Source organism: Opisthorchis viverrini (genome assembly GCF_000715545.1).
Source record: "Opisthorchis viverrini unplaced genomic scaffold opera_v5_75, whole genome shotgun sequence".
Classification (NCBI taxonomy): Eukaryota; Metazoa; Platyhelminthes; class Trematoda; order Opisthorchiida; family Opisthorchiidae; genus Opisthorchis; species Opisthorchis viverrini.
The window spans coordinates 964,658-974,647 of record NW_008751732.1 but is presented as its reverse complement, the minus strand read 5'-3'; positions in this window follow the sequence as shown (position 1 = coordinate 974,647).

Here is a 9,990-nt window from a genome sequence, read left to right as displayed (position 1 = left end):
CACAAAAAACTAGGCCAAAACGTACTACTATACCCGTACTTTATGGAGAGTTAAAAGACAGGGTCCACATAATTGACAGCATGTGAGCTTTGAATGACTTCTTGTGTCATATATATTCAAACTGAAGGGGGTAAATACACATTGTGGCTTTCTACGCAACTTTGAAATGAAGCATCCGATGACATTGGTTGCGTAACGTCCAAAACGTTCGACTGGTATACTTCGTTTACACCAGAGCTATCTCCTACACATCCTTTTTCAAATGAATTTCACTGAATATACTTTTATTTATCACCCATGTTAATCCTTTACTGCGGTTGTGACAATTTTACTCAAGACTTCTATCGCTTGCACAGACTCAATAAATCATAGGTGCGTCTGGTTTGTACTTGTACTCCTGGAATGCAAAGCCAATTTGTAGGTGGTAGAATTTCCAAGAAATTGGGACTACCACCTATATCGATGGTTAAATTCTTATCCTTCTCACTGGTTAGCTCAGGGAGACCGAGCTGTTGACAGCTATTCTGCATGAACTACGATTCGCCGGAAATTCCGCGAGGATGCACTGTAGAGGGGCATAGAGAACTGCGAATTAAGCTAGTCAGCACAAATGACAAACAAACAGAATGAGTCGGCCCACCAACAGAAACTTGATATCTTCAATATGTCACAAGTTTTATGGTTGCCTCTCAATTGGGGCTTGTGTTTTGCCACCGCAACCAGGTTCAAGCACCAAACACGGGCTTTGGGTCACCATGAAAACGCAGTGTGTGGAAAAATCCAATCACTGTCATGTATCTGGGCTTTTGCTACCGTTGCCATAGTTTGTCTTAAATTCTTGGTTTATCAGTGCACTACTATAAAATATGCTTCTAGTTTCCCTGAGCAGTGTGGATAGCCATCTGCTGCTCTTTATGTGTTTGCTGGCTTTCACTTGTGTAAACGTACTACTCAATGATTTTTCAGTAACACATCCTTGCGAGGCAAAAAATACTCTCCTACGCTGAGCATGGTTTGCTGCCTCTTGCTACCTTGATCCATTGCCTAGGTGAACTCACTTTTGGGATTTACACATATGAGGCAATGCGAAGGTGTGAATAAGAGAATCTCAAATACTATCTGCAATCAATTCAGAGTGCATAGATCAAAGCCTGCACGCCCTAGACGTAATTCCGAGCGGTAAATTTCGTAAGCTTCTCGCAAACGATGGGAAACGATGGAAATAAATTTCAATAACTGTGTATTTTTGAGATGTGCCTTATGGTGATTGAGTTATAGTGAAGACAGTGACTCTTAATATTTTGTTCCCCGTATTATCTGCTTACAAACTCCATGGGGAACTTTGGAAAAATTGGGATACCACGGAAGTTTGCATCATCGAACATATTATTTTGAAAAGACTGTGAACTTGGCCAGGCATTTTATTATGTAAACAAATCACCAGCTAGTAACGTGTGAAGTCCGTACTATCATCTCTGAATGGACCAATCAATGGGTAGAATTTAGCAACTACTTTTTGTTACCGCACATCTGTTTGCCAGGGATAGAAGTTGTTAGCTTTCAAGGCACAAATGAAAAAAAACTTCGCGCCCCAAGAAACAAGCAAAGTGCATGCACCGGGAAGTTTGGTATCTTCGAGAAATGCCGCGACCTAACATATACCTTTGGTTGTCTAGTTTAATTTTTTGTAGATTCGGACATGAATGATTGTCGGTGTACAACAAGCGTGAAAAGATAATGATTTATATGAAAATGAAATGACACGTCAACTTAAAGGATATTTTAAACGAAAAGTTCTTTTCTCAACTAAGGTACTGGGGTCCGAATTTTCCGACTTGGCGAAGAATTTGCAAAATTAAATTGTTTAAACCAGGATTATTGACAATTCTTCATCAGTGTCCTGCTTTTATGTTTCCCCTATGTCCAACAATATCTCTATAGTGGTTCGGAGAGTACATTTAACCTAAATTATGCATTACGACGGTGAAGCTGGATATAAAAGCGATGATGGAAGTATGTTTTGGGGGTACGACGGTACACTGGATTCATATTTTAACTTTCTTTATTGTTGCAGCATCAGTGGAATTCACCACCTAAATGGTAGTTGAAATGCGACAAATGATTGTGAACCTTTTGTGAATAAAGGACTTCCAACTGTTGCTCATTTGGAACAAGTCCTACGTAGTTCTCTGGGAACGTCGGTCATCAGGATTTCTCTATCGCAAACGTAAAGACACTGTCCTTCATGATGAGCAACAGGAGGCAGCGTATCGGCTTTGACTATCTCTTCGACCAAGCTTTTTATATATTTTAATTTGATTTAAATTGTTTGCTCCAATTTTAACTCATCTTACGTTGGCAACTGGCACGTCTGAATAGCATTGTTTTGCCTTCAATATCTTCCATGAATCTCTGCGTTTTCATGATATTTGTCTGTGATCTTTTTCTGTCTGGATCATTCTTCTGTGCATCTATATTTACTGGCCTTTCAGCAAAACGTGTACGTCATGTCTGATTTTATAGAAAATTTGCTGTTGAGGATAACGTTCCCTGTTATTTAACAATGTATCTGGATAGTTTTCTTGGGCACCGTAGAGATCCCACCTCCTCTTATCTTACCAACAATCACACATACCTACTGAAAACATGGTTAAAAACAAAGCACTGAAGAATTCGACACAAATGGATACAAACTTTTTGTATGCTAGTAAACCGAGACGTTATCAGTTTTGTTCCACTCGGGATTCACAATGGTTGGTTTTTAGGAGAGGCTTAAGAAAAGAGTCAAATGTGGACAAGGATCGTCTTACCTAGAAAACCTGCTGATCCTTGTACTTAAATTGATGTGCAGCCCACGGTACCAATTCTCACCCCAGCTTTCACGCAAACAACTAAAGGTCCTTGTAACTTGTAACCATAAAAAATGCCGGAAAATGCCTTCGATGTTACCACTGCGTTTGTGACATGACAAGTCTCCAGGGAGATTCGTTTTATTGATAGCACGAGGCTTGAAGATTTCTGTCGAGATTTTGTTCTGCTCGTGATTTTAGTCAACACCAAAAATCCGAAAAGCACTGTACAGTTGTTTTATCCTTGTTGATAATCTCCGGTGTGATTCGGGACCTTTCGATTGCAGTTGAAGGCAGCCGTTCGACCGCAGGCAGCTGATCAGTAATATGATTAACTCGCTCCTTACTGTGCTCACGGATTAGAATGTTGTCATTTAAATTGGAAAATCTCTTCTGAAATTTCTAAATCTTATACCAAAAACAAACACAAAATCTTAAAAGGAGTAATTTTTCGCATGACACGTGAAATTTCCGTCTTCAAAGTCTCACTCAACGAGCCGGTAAGCATGTGACTGTTTGAGGTGAATTCTGCGATTGAAGATTAGACAGCGCTTCATTCGCTCTACCCGGAGCGAGGTTAGTATCTAACGGTGGTAGGTAAATTTATCTTTATAGCTGCTGCAATGTTGTCCGTAAAATTTCACAAACATACAGGACAGTTTGATGAGGTTTTGTCAACATTCTATGAAGTCGACCGAAGAATGGTGAACTATTCATGTTTTTCCCCAGGTTGGATATACGTACGGCAGATGGCGTTCTCCAATTACGGGGACAGTGATTACTTGCGTAAACCACCTTTTTTTTCGTACACTTGAGCTTTTTCCTCGTTCTCCAATTACGGGGACAGTGATTACTTGCGTAAACCACCTTTTTTTCGTACACTTGAGACTTTTTCCTCATAGTTTATCCACTTTATTTTCGTTTCAAGCTTCATGCTGTGGGAGACAATTTCTAGGAACTAATCGTTCACTGTCTTTACGTCTCGTCAAGAAATTATCGGTAAAATCATACTAGTGTTTTTCATAGGTTAAACGAATGAGTCGCACTGTGTTTAACCATAAAATGTTCATCTCTTATTGCATTTGGTTAGTCAAAGCGGGAATAGCTTCATTGACCTTGTCTTCTAGAGTCTTACAACCTCGATTACAGTGGTGTTTTCAGGTGCAGAAGGCTCATGTGTCCATAATAGTTCCTTTAAAATGTTATTCAGACAAGGGTTTTGGTAGACAGGATGAATTATCTCAAGTGTAAATAAATAAATAATAGTAAATAATAAATAATTGGTTGCCTAGAGGAAGGATTGTAGTAATGAGACTACTTTGTAAATCGCATTGTATCTATGTTGTCCACTACAACACTTGAAAGGTTGTTGGACTTGACGATCAGTTCAACTTGATATTAAAATAGTTGGGTTAGTCATTCGACCAACTCTACCGAGTTAGAACCAACCAACTAAGCACCAAAGTTAGGCATAAAGCTATTTGAATAATTTTGTTACATATCGTTCTAGTGCAAATCTAACAGCGCCAGTCTTATAATTTAATCAATCCCAGCAGATCGGTGGGCAGTTATTTTAACTCACTAACACTACTTCCACTCTGGTGCAAACCACTGGCACCGAATCCCCTTGATCACTAGCTCAAACATTCATTTCATTGGGCTGACATTGTATGGCAGCAAGAGATGCAGCAATGCCTATTTTCTCTTCGGTAGGGACATGTTTTAATTTCCGCCTGTGATGCAGATGTCGGAATATCCTCATTACTGCGAAACGAATATGCTGCATTTAAGCAAAACGTGCACAACTTCGATCGATTACCACTGATATCAAATGCACTCTTTACTTCAGGTCTTGTAAACTATGGTTTGCTTCAAACTTTCCAGTTTTTTGGAATCTGGATGTGTAATCCGGGGCACTATGGCGGATTTCGTAGGATCGCTTCTATTCCATAACACACGGGTTCGAATTTGGAAAGCATGTCGCTCTTGGGACGGAGCGCAGCGGACACATTTGTGTCGATACGGGTGACAGAATCACAGCGACAAGCAGATGGGCGAGTGAGAACTAGGTGTCTAGTATTAGAATATATTTATTCAGGATAGTACAGATACTAACCTACTATCGGTAGTGGCGGGCTTGGGTGTAGGGAGCAGTTCTAGGGAACGCGGTGGTGGTTGTTCTAGCTGTACACCGAAGCAATAATTTAGGTTTAACTGTAGCAGAAGCAGATGACGGAAAAGGTCTGTGAAGTTGTTGGGCTACTTGGGAAAATAGCCGAATTGCTATGAATGAACGCAAGTACACCGAATAGTTAAGGGGGTCGTAGACAAATGATAAGCAATGCGCGTGTAACACGCTTTGAAACATATTAGTTCTAGATGAGCGCCACACTGCGTGCGTACAAGAAGACATGGGCCGAAAGGGAATCATATGCAAATTGGAACAACCTTGGACGCGTCTTTGTTGGAGTGGTCATGAGGAAGCACCAAGTTGAGTGACTCGTAGCCAGATGGCTGGTCATCTGATCACTTGTTGACTGTGCACTTCCGATTTTAGGCTAGAACGAGTTTCCCTACGGCAAAACTTATCACAGAGCGACAAACACTGTTGAATAGATAGATAAAAGTAATGCCCGTTGAGATGGTTTCAAGACCTAAGCAATCAGTTAAATGCATGTCATAAATTTTCGCTCGGAGTTTATATTGGGATGAATGGGAAAGAGAGCAACAGAACGTCAGAAAGCACAGGAAACTCAGGCCACTTATCAGTAGGCCCAGGTAAGATAAAGCTAGACATTTCGATTCAAGTGGGGTTTAACACTGATCCTTTATTTACTTAAGCCTGAATACGGACAAAAGACAAGATTAGGCACCATGCTTTAGGAAACACTATGTCCTGAACCTTATGGGAAAAGTTTTCAATCAATTTCCAAAAATGGTCGTGTTCTTTCTTTGTGGGGTAGAATAACCTTTTCCGTCACCCATTGCTAGGGGCTAGAAGCTTCGTGGCCATATGTAGGCTGTTTCACGAAAGAAATGGAATGTCCGAACCGTCATCGAACAGAGGGAAGGACAGGGTAAGTCACCTTAATCTGACATGATAAAAAGTGGTCAGTCTTACCAAATATGCCGAGGAATTTTGTCTGATTATGCGTGATTCAAAGGGAAAAAATAACGGCTGGTATCAGTAATGTTTTGATAGATGTTGGGAAGAGAGCAAAATATCAGTAAGTGGCATAAGCCCTGGAAGCAATCGGGGCGGAACAGGTTGAGAATGGAGTGCGTCGTGAAAAGTGAACTGAATATTGATGGACAAAGAAATTTAAAGTACCAGACATACTAGTTAAAGGGAAGACCTCCTGATATGCAGAACTGACTTTTGTGAAACATAAACAGATCGGTTAGCCATTGAGAAGATTAACATACTTTAGTTTATTTTTGAGCTGTTCTAGACGTCGTCTGAATAACTGACGTGAATAAAAGAAAATATTCAAGTCATCCGTCAAGCAAATGCGTGGGCCGCTTTAAAATGGCTTGATAGTATTTCCATGTTTTAACTGTAGAACGGAACAGAAGACAGGGCTGTTGAGTATCTAGAGCGTAGAGTTAGATCAGCGGAAGCAACGAGTAAACGGGTCTTACGGAGGCAAATCTCAAGAATTCGCTTCCCTTTATAATATTCTAGTTGCTTGTCCGTTCATTGCCCAAACTGTTATCCGAATATGCTATTCTTCTCGTGAAATAAAGAATATTGGCCCCCACATTTTCTCAAATGTTTCTAAGCAAAGACAAGTAGAAACTCAGTACAAGCATCCGTACTCAAAACCAATCAGTTGGTGCGTATGTGGACCTAGCTACTGTGACAATTCAGAATGGATTTAATTAATGCTTACTGTGATCACCATCTGTGTCATAAAGTCGTATTTACACTGGAAAATCTGCAGGCCCTAAAATCATTACCCAACTGCTCAAGCGTGAATTTGTCCGGTTCTCAGACAGTATCAACTATCAAATTAATTACATCTGCAAACGCCCACAAATACTTTCAGCTGCGATAAAAAGTTGCCAAGGCCGATGAGAAGAATGGTACAATGGAAACGGCAGCAAAACTGACTGTATGTCTGGAACGACTGAAACCTCAATATGGGTGTTTAAAATCCACTAGCCATTGAATGTTTGGACTGCGTGAAGCACACCAGAAAAGCTGTATGCTAAGATCGACATTTTGTATGGATGGTTCACTGTACAATCTCATTACCAGATGGATACATGATCCACTCGAATATAGTCGTGCACGCAGTCTTCAAGGAACGTTTTAGTACATTGAGTAGGTCCAATTTTTAGCCCCAGTTTTATTAACTGATGCTACCTATCGCCAGAAATATGGAGCTACATTGGGCTGCCTACTGGTTCCAACGCTAGCTGACAGTTTTTTTGTGGACAGGCGTAGACTAACTTTATTAAAACCATTTATAAACCTTATAAGGTTGTTTTTATTATATACGAGTTCGAGATGATCATAACAGATCTCCTTGAGTCTTACGCCTGTGTTTGCACTGTACTCAGATTTACTAGGAATGAAGGAACCGACAACAAGTCCTATTCCATGGATGCTGCATTGGCCGAAATGCAAGTCGGTGTATGTCTGGTTGGTCATTCTAGCACACCAATTTCCACATGCTTGTGTAATGAGAACCTAATAAAATATTTCTTCCCTCTTCTGCCGAATCAATAATTGTATTGTTATCAAACAGTAGTTTCTTCGTGAAAACCCCGATGAGAAACGGTTTCAAGCCAAAACTCGCCTTAAAGAAGATAGCATGGAGAAGCGATATTTGGAACAAGCTTTCGAAAGGAAAAATAATTGTGACGGAACTCTCCCTCCGCCATATGGTCCTGAAAAAAGCGCTTATTCAAATGATGAACTCCAGAATCCGTACAAACTGATACAAAATTAGGGCGAATCTCCTCACAGAAGTGTAAAAGGCTGAAGACATGTAGTCACTTTTTAACGATGACATTTCTTGTGTACTTATGTACTGCTTTGTGTATCCACTACGAACCAGTAAGAGTTTCACGGCCAGTAACCAGATCACATTTATCGGATCACTTAATACCAGAACCAACCAACTCAAGGGTTCACAGATTTAAAATCAGTCCAAGTAAGCGATTCGCCAATATACGTGTTTTGGGTAAAGTAGGTCAGGTTCATTACATAAGGTGTGTTCAGGGCAGTTTTAACCGCAGCTCAGTGGTACGTTCTGTGATGTTGATTTCATTAAATTTTAGGTGGTCAAGGTGGGTACAATGAAAGTGACCTAAATTTTTGACAGTAAAAAAAGGAAAGCGATTTGTGGTGGAAACAGGATCACACCGAGGGAGTTGAGGAGTGGAAAGAATGTATGTATTCAGATCAAGGCGACTGACTACTACTACTAACTAACTAACTACTAGCTATGATTTAATGAACGATGGTCAAACTAATATACTTTAACCATTAAATTATTGAAAACTCTTCATTATTTTGCATAGAAATAACTTCATAGGTTTGAGGTTATAACGACAGTGCTCGTTGTCTAATGAATACTTTGTCATCGCAATTTTGGGGAGGTTGGTTTGAGAGTTTTGAAACTACTTAGGGAATACTTTTGACAACCTGTACCCCAAGGAGTCTTGTGGTTTTACAGAGATACGTCTTATCGTAGGTAAAACTCAATTTGCAGAAGTCGTTATATCTGGCATTTAGAAAAGTATACTGTTTTATTGGTGTACACAACCAATGCGTGTCTTCATTAGGTGACAGTCAATGCCCGACAGAGATAGACAGAGCAAAAATTTCGAAAGAGCCAAGTTTGTTATGTGTATATTTTTCGTCCATGTAAACCACCTCTCAGGGTTCACTTCTGCGGTGTTAGGCACGCACATTGTGTAAGGAAGACTGAATTGCATATGCCAAATAGGCAGTGTAACGTAGAGGCGGCTTGTTGGTTATTGGTTATTTTATTGGAAATAGCTCACATATTCAAAGGGTAAAGAGATGACCGGACGATATCGGTCACAAATTAGTTAGGGGCAGGTACACGTGGTGTTTTGAATTAAACAGTTAACGTAACTTAAAACAAATCAACTACCGAAGCGTGGTGTTAACGGGGAGAAAAAACTGAATTGAATTTGTGGAGTCATCGTCCGTTGAATTGAAGTTCTGTGGACCAGCACGAAGAGATAGTCCAATTGGTATTCTCACACGATAAAAATAAACTTAGATGAACGATGAAGATATTTAGAATGTGCTCAAAGGCATACGAAGTTGGTCCAAATATACGAGAAAAGATTCAGCCCATAAATATGAGGGTACTAGTACAAATCGAGTCTGTGGTCTACGCAGCAAATACATTCGCGAATGGAATAGATTATGAAGAACCGTTTAATTGATGATCCTGCCACCAGACAAAGGATTTGGAGCTGTCTTATTGAACCAAGCAGGTCACACCATGAAAGTGGCCCGCATTATGTCTGATGGAAAGTTCCGAAATGATGAACAATAAATATGCTGAGTGGTCTGCTAGTACATATTCGAAAGAATTGAGCAATTAATTGACTAGTGTTTCCTGCAACCCGCTTTCCCATAAGATGACACAGGGGAATGGTTGTATGCACTACCAAAAAATAAGGTAGCTGTGGCCTTTAATTTCGGCTTATTCAAATATGACTGTTGTCATCACGAGATCACAGAAAAATAGGCAAAATATGACCTCAAATAGCTATTTTTAGTTCACGAGAGAAGTTTTAATTTCTGAGATGCGCACGGAACATGAAAGCATAATATAAAGTGGTCTTCGTTAGATGCTGAACTCATATTCAATGTAAGTCCTGTCAATGAATAAACTGATATTATCTATTTTTTTTGTTAGAGGCAACTACCTACCGATTGGTCTCTGGTCAGTCAAACTACGTGAACTTTCACGGATTTGTAAAAATAGTGTTCAATTTTTTTCAGTCGTACGCATTGCGGTAAGTGAATTATGTTGTATTTAGAAACCTACTGACTCCAGCCCGTCTATTCGTGGGTGATATACAGCAGCATATATCTGAAGAAATTCAGATAATGACGGTGTGCAAACAACATTTGGGCGATATCTTC